Source organism: Lissotriton vulgaris, chromosome 1_1 (genome assembly GCF_964263255.1).
Source record: "Lissotriton vulgaris chromosome 1_1, aLisVul1.2, whole genome shotgun sequence".
NCBI lineage: Eukaryota > Metazoa > Chordata > Amphibia > Caudata > Salamandridae > Lissotriton > Lissotriton vulgaris.
The window spans coordinates 72,398,059-72,409,525 of NC_141685.1; positions in this window are offsets into that span (position 1 = coordinate 72,398,059).

The window sequence follows — 11,467 nt, forward strand, 5'->3', positions numbered from 1 at the left end:
GCGTTATAGGTAGGGCAAGGGCAGGGACCAATGGGTCCCTCTCCTGGGGTGAGTACACCCCTAGCCTGCTTCTCTCCTGTGGGAGGGGGGCAGGAGCCTAGCTGGGATTGGGCAGGACTCCCCATCTACAAGGTGGCCAGATCCCGGGGTTGTGCTTCACCTCGCCTCCCCCACCTGAGGAGTGGAGTTGGCACAAGTTGGCACACCCCCATTCCTGACGTAGTTTTTCCCTCCAGTCTTCCCGCCAGAGTGAGGGTAGAGCTGGTGGGGGGCTGGTTGTTGGGTACAGCAAATGGTCTGGAGAAGCTTAAAGAGGCGGTATGCCTTTGAAGCTTCATCTGTCCATCCTGGGGGAGGAGACATAGCACCTCGCCCAACATGTGCTTTGTTGCAGACCCAGGAGAGTGGGGGCTCCCTACCCAGGGGTCCAGCAACATGTCTGCTGTGTGGCAGCCTCTGCAGCCACTCAGCCCAGACGTGGATTGTATGTTCGTGTTTTGGAGGGCATCTCTAAGATGCCCTCTCGTGCATGTTACATTAAATCCCACACTGGCATCAGTGCGGGTTTAATGTGCTGAGAAGTTTGGTACCAAACTTATCAGTCTTCAGTGTAGCCATTATGGTGCTGTGGAGTTCGTAATGACAAGCTCCCAGCACCATATACTCTTAAATGGCATCACTGCACTTACAGTGCCCAGGAGTGGCCCTGGGTACTGTATGCATAGGGCACCCAGCTAGAGGGGTGACTGAAGTATGCCAGGGCAGTGGGTTCTGTGGGCATGGCACACAGGTATGTGAACATAGCAAGCAGTGAGCTTTCTCAGCATTGGCTTCGTTATATGTTATGTGTTTGTTCCATTACTCTCTTTACAGCGCCCCTGAAGAAGGGAGAATATCCCGAAATGCATTGGGCATGATCTGGAAGACTGATTTTGTAATGTGAATTCTGTGAAAAAATCTCTCTTGTGTACAATTTATAACGAAGTTGCAAATGTGATTATACAACATTTTGTATCTTTGTATTCAATTGATTTTCATCTAGATTCGATATCCAGGACTTCTTTATAATGGATTGTCTTGTAAACCAATCAATGTAGTGATTACAAATCGTTTTTGGATAATACAAAAGTGTATTCAATAACATATATTTATTTGTGTGCTTTTGTTTGAAAGTGATATACTTTACACTAGCACTGCATCTGGTATACCAGTGGTTTTCCACTAGCTGTTTATCTGTTTTGCCAGGCTGGCCGTCTTGTCACCAGATAGCACACACTCATTGTCAAGTTTTTCTAGTATTGGTTACATTAGCCAAATAGGGAGTGCACAGACTACATCATTCACACAGGTATGTGTGCCATGTCGACTCTTGTTTTAGTTCTGTACTTAGGCAAGCAGCCTGCAAGGGCAGTGTGTGAGTGTCAGGGTACAGGGCCCCTGAGGGTGGCACAATCAGTGCTGCAGTCCTCAGGGGTCTTCTCTGGTCACCATGCTGTGGGTACATAGGGTACTATTTACTAGGGGCTGACAGGTGGCCAGAGGTGCCAATTGGGTTGTAGTTTCAATACAGTTTTAGGGAAGGAACACAGGCCCTGGGTACCTGGTTTGCAGGAACCCAGGGCACACTCAATCAAAGCACATTAGCAGTTCAAAAAAAAGTGGGGCCATACCAATGCAAGAAAGATGGCACTTTCTCACACAACCCCCCCCCCCAAACAAAAGGTGATGAGACTAACCTTGCCCTAGGGAGTCTTCATTGTCTAAGTGGAAGAACCTGGAAAGTCCATCTGCATTGGCATGGGCAGTCCCTGGTCGGTGTTCCACTTCAAAGTCCATTCCCTGGAGGGAGATGGACCATCTAAGTAGTTTTGGATTTTCCCCTTTCATCTGCATTAGCCATCTGAGAGGTCTGTGGTCAGTTTGAACCAGGAAGTGAGTTCCAAATAGGTAGGGCTTCAACTTTTTCAGGGACCAAACCACAGCAAAGGCCTCCCTCTCAATGGCACTCCAACGCTGCTCTCTGGGGAGTAGCCTCCTGCTTATAAAAGCTAAAGGTTGGTCTTGGCCTTCCTCATTGATCTGGGAGAGGACTGCTCCTATCCCCAGCTCTGAGGCATCAATCTGCACTATGAACTGCTTAGAGTAGTCGGGTGCTTTTAGAATGGGTGCTGAGCACATTGCTTCTTTCAGAGTGTCAAACGCCTTTTGGCAGCTAACAGTCCAGTTCACTTGCTTGTGCATTTTATTGGATTTGAGTACTGTGAGGGGGGTTGCAATTGTCCCATATCCCTTCACAAACTCTCTGTAATACCCAGTCAAGCCAAGGAATGCCCTGACTTGGGTCTGGGTGGTTGGAGCTGCCCAAACCTGTTTTAAGCATTTTATCCTGTTGTGACTTGTATGCTAATCTATAACGCTGACTACACAGGGCTGACTACTAGCTTCTGTGTCTTCTTGTATCTCTTCGCACTTTGCACTTTACTTTCCTGCCAGGCACCTGAGGCAGAAAGCCGGGTGACCTGTGCTATTTAAAAACTGCTCGGTTCCCTCCTACCTCTGTCTCCTCCTCTGTTGGCGCCGCGCTGCCCTGCCTGCAGTCTCTCCAGCCTCCTGACGGCTTAGCTTGCTGCTAGGGGTTTCCTTGGGAGCCGCAGACGTGCGTTTTGGTGGCGGCCATATTGGGGGTAGGCAGTCAGTCGGGCGGCAGTCCAGTCGTACAGTCTTGCGCCGGACGGCCAGCTCCGCCTTAAAACTGGGAGAAGGCTGAGCCCAGGTTAGACCCTCACTAGTCCAGTCACCTGAGGCGGAAGCCGGGTGCAGGCGAGTGAAACACATAGCGCTGAACACTAGCGATTTTTAAACCTGTTTTAAGCATTTTATCCTGTTGTGACTTGTATGCTAATCTATAACGCTGACTACACAGGGCTGACTACTAGCTTTTGTGTCTTCTTGTATCTCTTCGCACTTTGCACTTTACTTTCCTGACAGGCACCTGAGGCGGAAAGCCGGGTGACCTGTGTTATTTAAAAACTGCTCGGTTTCCTCCTACCTCTGTCTCCTCCTCTGTTGGTGCCGCGCTGCCCTGCCTGCAGTCTCTCCAGCCTCCTGACGGCTTAGCTTGCTGCTAGGGGTTTCCTTGGGACCCGCCGACGCGCGTTTTGGTGGCAGCCATATTGGGGGTAGGCAGTCAGTCGGGCGGCAGTCCAGTCGTGCAGTCTTGCGCCGGACGGCCAGCTCCGCCTTAAAACTAAGTACACTCCCCTCCGCGCAGCGGACGCGCGCTGCGGAGGCGCCTAAGGAGCGCCGAAGGAAAGCCCGTCTGCGCCCGTCAGCGTCCCGGAGGCGGTCGGGCGCAGGCCTGGCTGGTCTTTTTTCTCTTTTTTTCTCTTTTTTTCCCTTTTATGATAACCTATTCTAAGGATGCCCTTCTTTCCCTTTGCACCCCCACCAATAACTGCACAAAGGTGTTTCCTAAAACCTCGCGGTCTAACAATAGATGCCCGGGTTGCGTCTGGTTACCTGGCCTAGGCCGAATTGCTTCCCTCACTCCTCCTTCCGAAAGCACTAGTTGTCTTCTGTTGAACACAAGGTCCCTAGCTAAGCACGCGCTCGATATTTACAACCTCATCACAGATTCCATAGCCGACTGTCTGTTTTTAACTGAAACCTGGCTAGGAGAGGGCGCTGGGCTGGATATCGCCACTGCTATCCCCCCGAGCCATGTGATTTATAGGAAAGACAGAGTTAGCGGGAAGGGGGGTGGAGTGGCGCTTATCATCAACAAACGTATCGCCTGTACTATCCTTCCCTCGGATAACATCCCGGGGAGTGAGACACTGGCCTTTTCCCTCTCACTATCCCCTCAGCAGTCCTGCATAGGACTGTTGGTCTATAGGCCCCCTGGCCCTATCGGCACTTTCTTTGAAGATCTCACTCGGCGATTTCCTCACTTTGCCTGAGATCTAACCATTGCATGCTCCTTGGCGATTTCAACATTCACTTGGACAAGTTAGACGACCCCCACAGTATCAAGCTCAATGACATCACCTCACCCTTAGGCCTGGTCCCACACCTTCGGTCCCCTACCCATTGTAAAGGTCACATATTAGACCAACTGTTCTCTACCGTTCCAGTAGTTCTTACTGCCCTCGCGCCGGTCCTATGGTCTGACCACTTCCTGGCAGAATTCGAAATCCCCTCTTCTATAAAGAGCCCTGATTGTGGACAAAGGGACAAAGTGCTGCCTTCGAGAGCCTTTCACCGAGTCTCTCCAGCCATGCTTTTAAAGGAACTAGAGACCCATCCTTGCATGCTATCGGGCTCCTTGGAAACGGACCTTGACCTCTTACAGGGTTGGCTGACCCAACGCTTCACAGACTTTGCCCCCCCCCACACTTGCTAAAACACCATCAGTGAAATCCTCTGCTCCCTGGTTCTCTTTGGCCCCGGCAGACAAACGCCGGCAGTGTAAAAAAGCCGAAAGGAAGTGGCGTAAACACTACGACGCCAGCTGCAGGGAATCATATAGGTCTCTGATCAGAGACTATCATCGAGATATCATCGCCAATAAAAGATCCTACCTGGCTAACCGTATTGAGGAGGCCACAAACTCCTGCAAAGAAATTTTCAGGATTGTCAAGGATTTTATTTCCCCCCCCCTGGACCAATCCCAAAATCACGCACTCCGAGTCCAGGATTTCCGATTTGGATGTTTTTTTCGCTGACAAAATTAAAAATATCCAGCTATCCTTTGGTGCCTCTAAGATGAGTTACACCTCCTCCTTCTGGTCCTCGGATCCCTCATCTTCGGATTCAGAGCCTTCCCTCTGCAACTTCCCTCTTATGTCTCCTCAGGCGTCGCTGGACCTCCTCACTAAACTCAAATCAGGCTCTCCCCTTGACCCTTGCCCTGCCAAAACCCTTGCCCAACTGGCCCCTACTCTTAATCTACAATACTATTATAAAGAGAGAACTTGCACCTTTTGGCAAGGTAAACTCCGGAACCACAGCGCCAATCTACACACCGATCCATCTATGAAAATGTCAGGGTGTGTAGATGGACATAGGCGACATTAAATTTAAAAAAAACGTAAATTAAAAAATAAAATTTGTAAACAAAGTAGTCCCCTAAAACAAGCGCCGGCCGCGACATAGGGCTGATCGCGACCTACACGTAACGTAATGACGATATGCGGGGAGGAGCGGTGACTTGCGGCGAGGAGGGGACTTGCGGCGAGGAGTGGCGGCTCAGGTATGACGATATGCGGGGAGGAGCAGTGACTTGCGGCTAGGAGTGGACTTGCGGCGAGGAGTGGCCGCTCAGGTAAGGAAAAGGCAGGCGAGAGGCGGGAGGCGGGAGGCGGGCGGGAGGCTCAAGGCGCGAGGCGGGAGGCGGTAGGTGGTATGGCCAATGTCGGGGCGGGCGGCGGGCGGCGGGCGGGAGGCTCAAGGCTGAAGGCTGAAGGCGGGAGGCGGGAGGCGGTATGGCCAATGTCGCCAATGTCGGGGCGGGAGGCGGGAGGGATGCGGTCTGGGAAATGTCGGGGAGGGTGCACAGAGGCTAAAAATGCTGCCCCCAGCCTCCTTCTGCCCCGGGCAAAGCCGGGGCGACTGCTAGTCATCTCATAAACCCGAACCTTAACCTCTCACTCAGCACAGGTGAAGTTCTGCAGCCTTGGAAACAGGCTCTCATCCTGCCATTACTCAAGAAACCCAACCTGAACCCTGGCTCTCATGCTAATTACCGACCAATCTCCCTCCTGCCTGCCCTTGCGAAAGTGGTTGAGAAACATGTCCACATCTCTTTGTCCCACTTTCTAGAGACGAATGACATTCTACATAGATCCCAGTCTGGCTTTCGCTCTAACCTGAGCACCGAAACTGCTCTTCTCAAGGTCACCGAAGTGATCAAGGCAACCTTGGACAAGGGAGGAAAAGTCATGCTGGTGATGCTCGACCTCTCTGTGGCTTTCGACACCGTCCCCCATGACCGCCTCCTAGCAAGACTCTGGGAGGTGGGTCCAAGGGGGACGGTGTTCAGCTGGTTCCGGTCCTTCCTCTCTAATCGACAGCAAACTATCTGGGCTCCACCTTTTTCCGCCGCGATGCCACTTCTGGAGGTTGGAGTTCCGCAGGGCTCTATTCTGAGCCCTTCGTTTTTTTAACATTTATATGACCCCTTTGGCGGCACTCGCGGAGGGCCTTGGGGCCCAGATCGTGTCGTACGCCGACGACACACAACTCCTGTTCACCTGCGACAAGGGCCACGACTTTGACAGGACTTCTATTCGGGGCTGCCTTGGGGCGGTGTTTGACTGGTTCAGCCGACACTGCCTCAAGTGCAACTCCGAAAAGTCGGAAGTACTCTTCTTTGGCTGCCCTGTTGATCCCAGGTGGAAGGAGTGGTGGCCTGCCGCCATGTTCCCTCCTGACAGTGACTCTGGGTCTGCGAAGAACCTAGGCCTCTCTTTCAGTGGTCAGGTGTCGGGCCTGGCTGGCAGATGTTTTGCGATTCTGAGGATGCTGAGGAAGTTCCTGCCCTTACTATCCATCGAGCACAGAAAGATCAAGGTGCAGGCCCTGATTGGCTCTCGCCTGGACTACGCTAACGTTCTGTACCTTGGTCTGCCAGAATACCTTATATCTCGCCTCCAAGTAGTACAGAACTCGGCAGCTCGGGCCATCTTCGGCCTTACCAGAAGAGCCAGGGCTACGGAGCTCCTCAGAACTCTTCATTGGCTGCCCATAAAGAAGCGGATCGCCTTTAAGGCCCTGACCATCGCCTTCAAAGCCCTGCATGGTTTAGGTGCCCACTATCTTCAGAAGTGGATCGCTCTCTATCTTCCTTCGAGATCCCTTCGTTCTTCGTCACAAGCCAGGGCAGTCACCCCTAGGATCCATCGGGCTCGCCGCGGCGGACGTTCCTTTAAACATCTTGCGCCTTTGCTGTGGAATGATCTTCCTCTCGCGCTCAGATCCTGTTCCAATCTTTTGGCATTCAGAAAGGATTTGAAAACCTGGCTGTTTCAGCAATGAGTCCTTTCACCATTTCCTCTCCTCATGTTGCCTGCTCCGCCTGTTCTGTTTTCCCTTTTAGACCTGTGAGGCTCTGACAGCGCCGGGACACTCCTCGGAGTAGCCGTGCGCTATAGAAGCACCCCAATTAACATAACATAACATTAACATAACATAACAGTCCAGAATGCTCTGGATCTTGGGCTGTAAGGGTTGGACCAGGCCTCTACCAACAAGGTGGCCCAAGTACACCACAGTGCCCTGCCCTATCTGGAATTTGGATGCCTTGATAATCAGTCCTGCCGATTTCAGGGCTTGTAAAACCTTCCCAAGGTTAGTCAGGTGATCCTGCCAGGTAGAGATAAAGACAGCAATATCATCAAGATAGGTTGCACTGAAGGATTCCAACCCAGTCAGGACTTGGTTCACCAACCTCTGGAAGGTGGCAGGGGCATTCTTTAACCCAAAAGGCATCACAGTAAACTGGTAGTGTCCATCATGGGTGGAGAATGAATGCTGTTTTCTTTTTGGCTCCTGAGGCCATGCCAATTTGCCAGTACCCTGCAGTTAAGTCAAAGGTGCTTAAGAATTTGGCTGCCCCTAGTTTGTCTTTCAACTCATCTGCCCTTGGAATGGGGTGAGCATCTGTCTTTGTGACAGAGTTGAGCCATCTATAGTCCACACAGAACATCATCTCTCTCTTTTCACCCTGTTGGTGAGGTTTGGGGTCCAGAACCACTGGGCTAGCCCAGGGGCTCTCAGAAGGTTCAATCACCCCTAGTTCCAGCATCTTGCTGACTTCAGCTCTGATGCTTTCCTTGACTTGATATGACTGTCGATAGATTTTGTTTTTGACAGGGTTACTGTCACCAGTGTCCACATCATGGGTACATCAGCTGGTCAGACCAGGGGTCAAGGAAAAGAGGCTAGCAAACTGTTGCAAGACTTGCTTGCAGCCAGTCTGCTGTTGGGGAGTGAGGGTGTCTGAAAAGACTACTCCATCCACTGACCCATCTTTTGGGCTGGAAGAGAGGAGATCAGGGAGAGGTTCACTCTCTGCTTCCTGTTCCTCATCAGTCACCATCAGCATGGTGAGGTCAGCCCTGTCGTTGTAGAGTTTCAGGCGGTTCACATAGATAACCCTTGTGGGTGTCCTGCTGGTGCCCAGGTCCACTAAGTAAGTGACCTCACTCTTTTTTTCCAGGATAGGGTTAGGGCACTCCATCTGTCTTGGAGAGCTCTTGGCACCACTGGATCCAACACCCACACCTGTTGGCCAGGTTGAAATTCAACCATGGCTGCTTTTTGGTCATACCAGTGCTTCTGCAGCTCCTGGCTGGCCTCAAGATTTTTGGATGCCTTATCCATGTACTCAATCATTGTGGACCTTAGGCCAAGCACATAGTCCACAATGTCTTGTTTGGGCTCTTGGAGGAGCCTCTTCCAACCTTCTTTTACAAGACAAAGTGGTCCCCTCACCGGGTGGCCAAACAAAAGTTCAAAGGGTGAAAACCCCACTCCCTTCTGAGGCACTTCCCTATAAGCGAAAAGCAGGCATGGTACCAGGACATCCCATCTCCTTTTGAGTTTCTCAGGGAGTCCCATGATCATACCTTTCAAGGTTTTGTTGAACCTCTCAACACGTCCATTGGTTTGTGGGTGGTAGGGGGTCGTGAACTTGTACTGGACCCACACTACTTCCACATGTGTTTTAGGTAAGCAGACATGAAGTTGGTACCCCTGTCTGAAACCACCTCCTTAGGAAACCCTACCCTGGTGAATATACCCAGGAGGGCCTTGGCAACTGCAGGGGCTGTAGTCACCTTAAGGGGGATTGCTTCAGGGTACCTAGTGGCATGATCCACTACCACTAGAATGAATTTGTTCCCTGAGGCTGTGAGAGGCTCCAGTGGACCCACAATGTCCACACCTTCTCTTTCAAAGGGTACCCCCACCACTGGTAGTGGTATCAAGGGGACCTTTGGTTTGCCACCTGTCTTGCCACTGGCCTGACAAGTAAAACAAGAGCTCACAAACTCTTTTACTTTTTGATTCATCTGGGGCCAGTAGAAATGACTAACTAGACTTTCCCAAATGTTGGTCTGCCCCAGATGTCCAGCTAGGGGGATGTCATGAGCTAAAGTTAGGAGGAACTCCCTGTACTTCTGTAGCACTGCCACCCTCCTGGTAGCTCCAGGCTTGGGGTCTCTTACCTCATCATACAGTAATCCCTCTTCCCTATAGGCGCTGTGGGTACCACTGACATCTCCCTTGGCTTCTGAAACAGCTTGCCACCTCAGGCTCTCAACAGTAGGGCATTCTTGCTGGCCCTGGTACAGGTCTTCCCTAGTGGGTCCCCCTGGGCCCAGGAGTCCAGCCTGGTAAGGCTCAAGCTCCATGAGCTCAGTTCCCTCTAGGGATTTCAAGTCTTCTCCCTGAGCCCTGAGGAGAGGGGTCTTGAGAGGTTTGCTGTGTAGAAGCTGGCTCCCCAGTCTTCTTGTCTTTTCTCCTGGCTGGTTGGGCCATAGTTTCAGGCTCCAAACCTACTTGTTCACTCTGCTTTTTGCTCTGTGCTCTGGTTTGCACACATACCAGTCTAGGGATACCCAGCATGGCTGCATGGGTTACTCACTCCACCTCAGTCCAGGCTGAGGTTTCCAGATCATTTCCAAGCAGGCAGTCAGCTGGTAGTTGTGGAGAGACCACTACTAGTTTTAGGCCAGAAACCTCCCCCCAATTTAATGTCACCATAGCCATAGGGCGTTGAGTGTTAATGCTGTCAGCATTGGTGACTGGGTAGGTTTTCTCAATCAGGTAATGCTCTGGGGAAGCCAGCATTTCCTTCACCATAGTGATGCTGGCACCTGTATCCCTCAGGGCTTCTATTTTTGTTCCATTAATGGAGGGGTATTGTAAATACATTTTACTGGTGGGTGGCCACCCAGCTACACTGGCAAACTCCATACCCCCCAAGGAGACTAGACTAGCTTGAGTGTACTCCCAGATTTACTCTGGACACTCCTCTGATCCCATCCGTAGATTCACTGTCCCTGGAGTAGCTCGAATGGGTACCTTAGGGGTTTTGTTGTAGGGGCAGTTCTTATCTACAGTTAAATGTCCCAACTTCTTACAGTTGTTACAATAGGCCTTGTTAGGATCAACGTTTCTTCCCCTATAGGGGTGAGGCACATAGAGAGTAGTTTGGGACCCACCCACCTGCACAGGTTTTTGGGGCCCTTTAGAAGACTCAGACTTTTTATCTGGGGGATTCTCACCACCTTTCCCCTGGGGAGGTTTTGTGACCACTTTCTTTTGGTCACCCCCAGTGGCTGTCCTTGTCACTCTAGTCTGACCCAGTGGTCTGCCTTCTTTCCTAATTCTTTTTTATTTATTTTTTATTTAGCAACACTTGAAAATTGTACAAAAGAGAGAGCATATTACAAATATCGCATGAATCAGCATAAATATTTCATAAAATAATTACAAATCGGATGGATAATACCTCACATTATCAGGGAATATAAAAGTACATCGAATAAAGATTTTTAACAGTGCTAATAATTTTAAAATCTTTAAGATCTTTAAAGTTTTAGACACATTATAAGATACGGGTATTGAAAGGCTAAACAAAGAAATGGTAGTTCATTATGCAGATCTATTACCATTATTCCAAGCATCAATGGGCTCCCAAATTTTATATCCTTGCACTCTAGCGTTTTTCCCTCTACACGCGTATATTGCCTTTTCTTGATTGAAGAACCCCAGAAACCGTGCCAACCATATTTGAAAATTAGGGGGATCTGCCTCCTTCCATCGAGCTGCAAGGATAATTCTGTATACTGCAGTACCCAAGAAGAGGCATGTTTCCTCTTCCTTAGAGTATTATCATATCCCAGAAGATATAGAGTGGATGATTCAGCTACTGTGTGACCGAACACTTCTTGCCAAAAACCAGCTAACATTTTTCTAAAATATGTTAGTTTATCACATTCATAAAACATGTGAATCACATGTGCAGGGCTTATTCCACATCTAGGACATTCGGCATTCGCTCTTTTCCCCCAAGAGTGCAGCTTGGCTGGTGTATAATACAAGTTATATATCGTTTTATACAACTTAAGTTGGAGGAAACAAATAGATTAGATTAGAGCCGCAATGACATATCGATGTCAACATTGGGATTATTGAGTTTACTTGCCCAGACAGCTTCAACATTCTCCAAGTCATCCTTCTGGCTTTCTATTAATATGTCATAGAGGGTACCTATCCTAGTTGAGGATTTTGCTATACAATCCAGTAAGGGAATGTTAGCGAGGGAAATATTTGGAGTTTTCAAGTTAAGGATCGTATTGACTTGGATAAATTAAAAAATATCTGTATTCGGGATTGAGAAATTGTTTTGAAGATACAGAAACCTAGTAGCTGGAACTGGATAAAGGAAGTCCCCTACAGT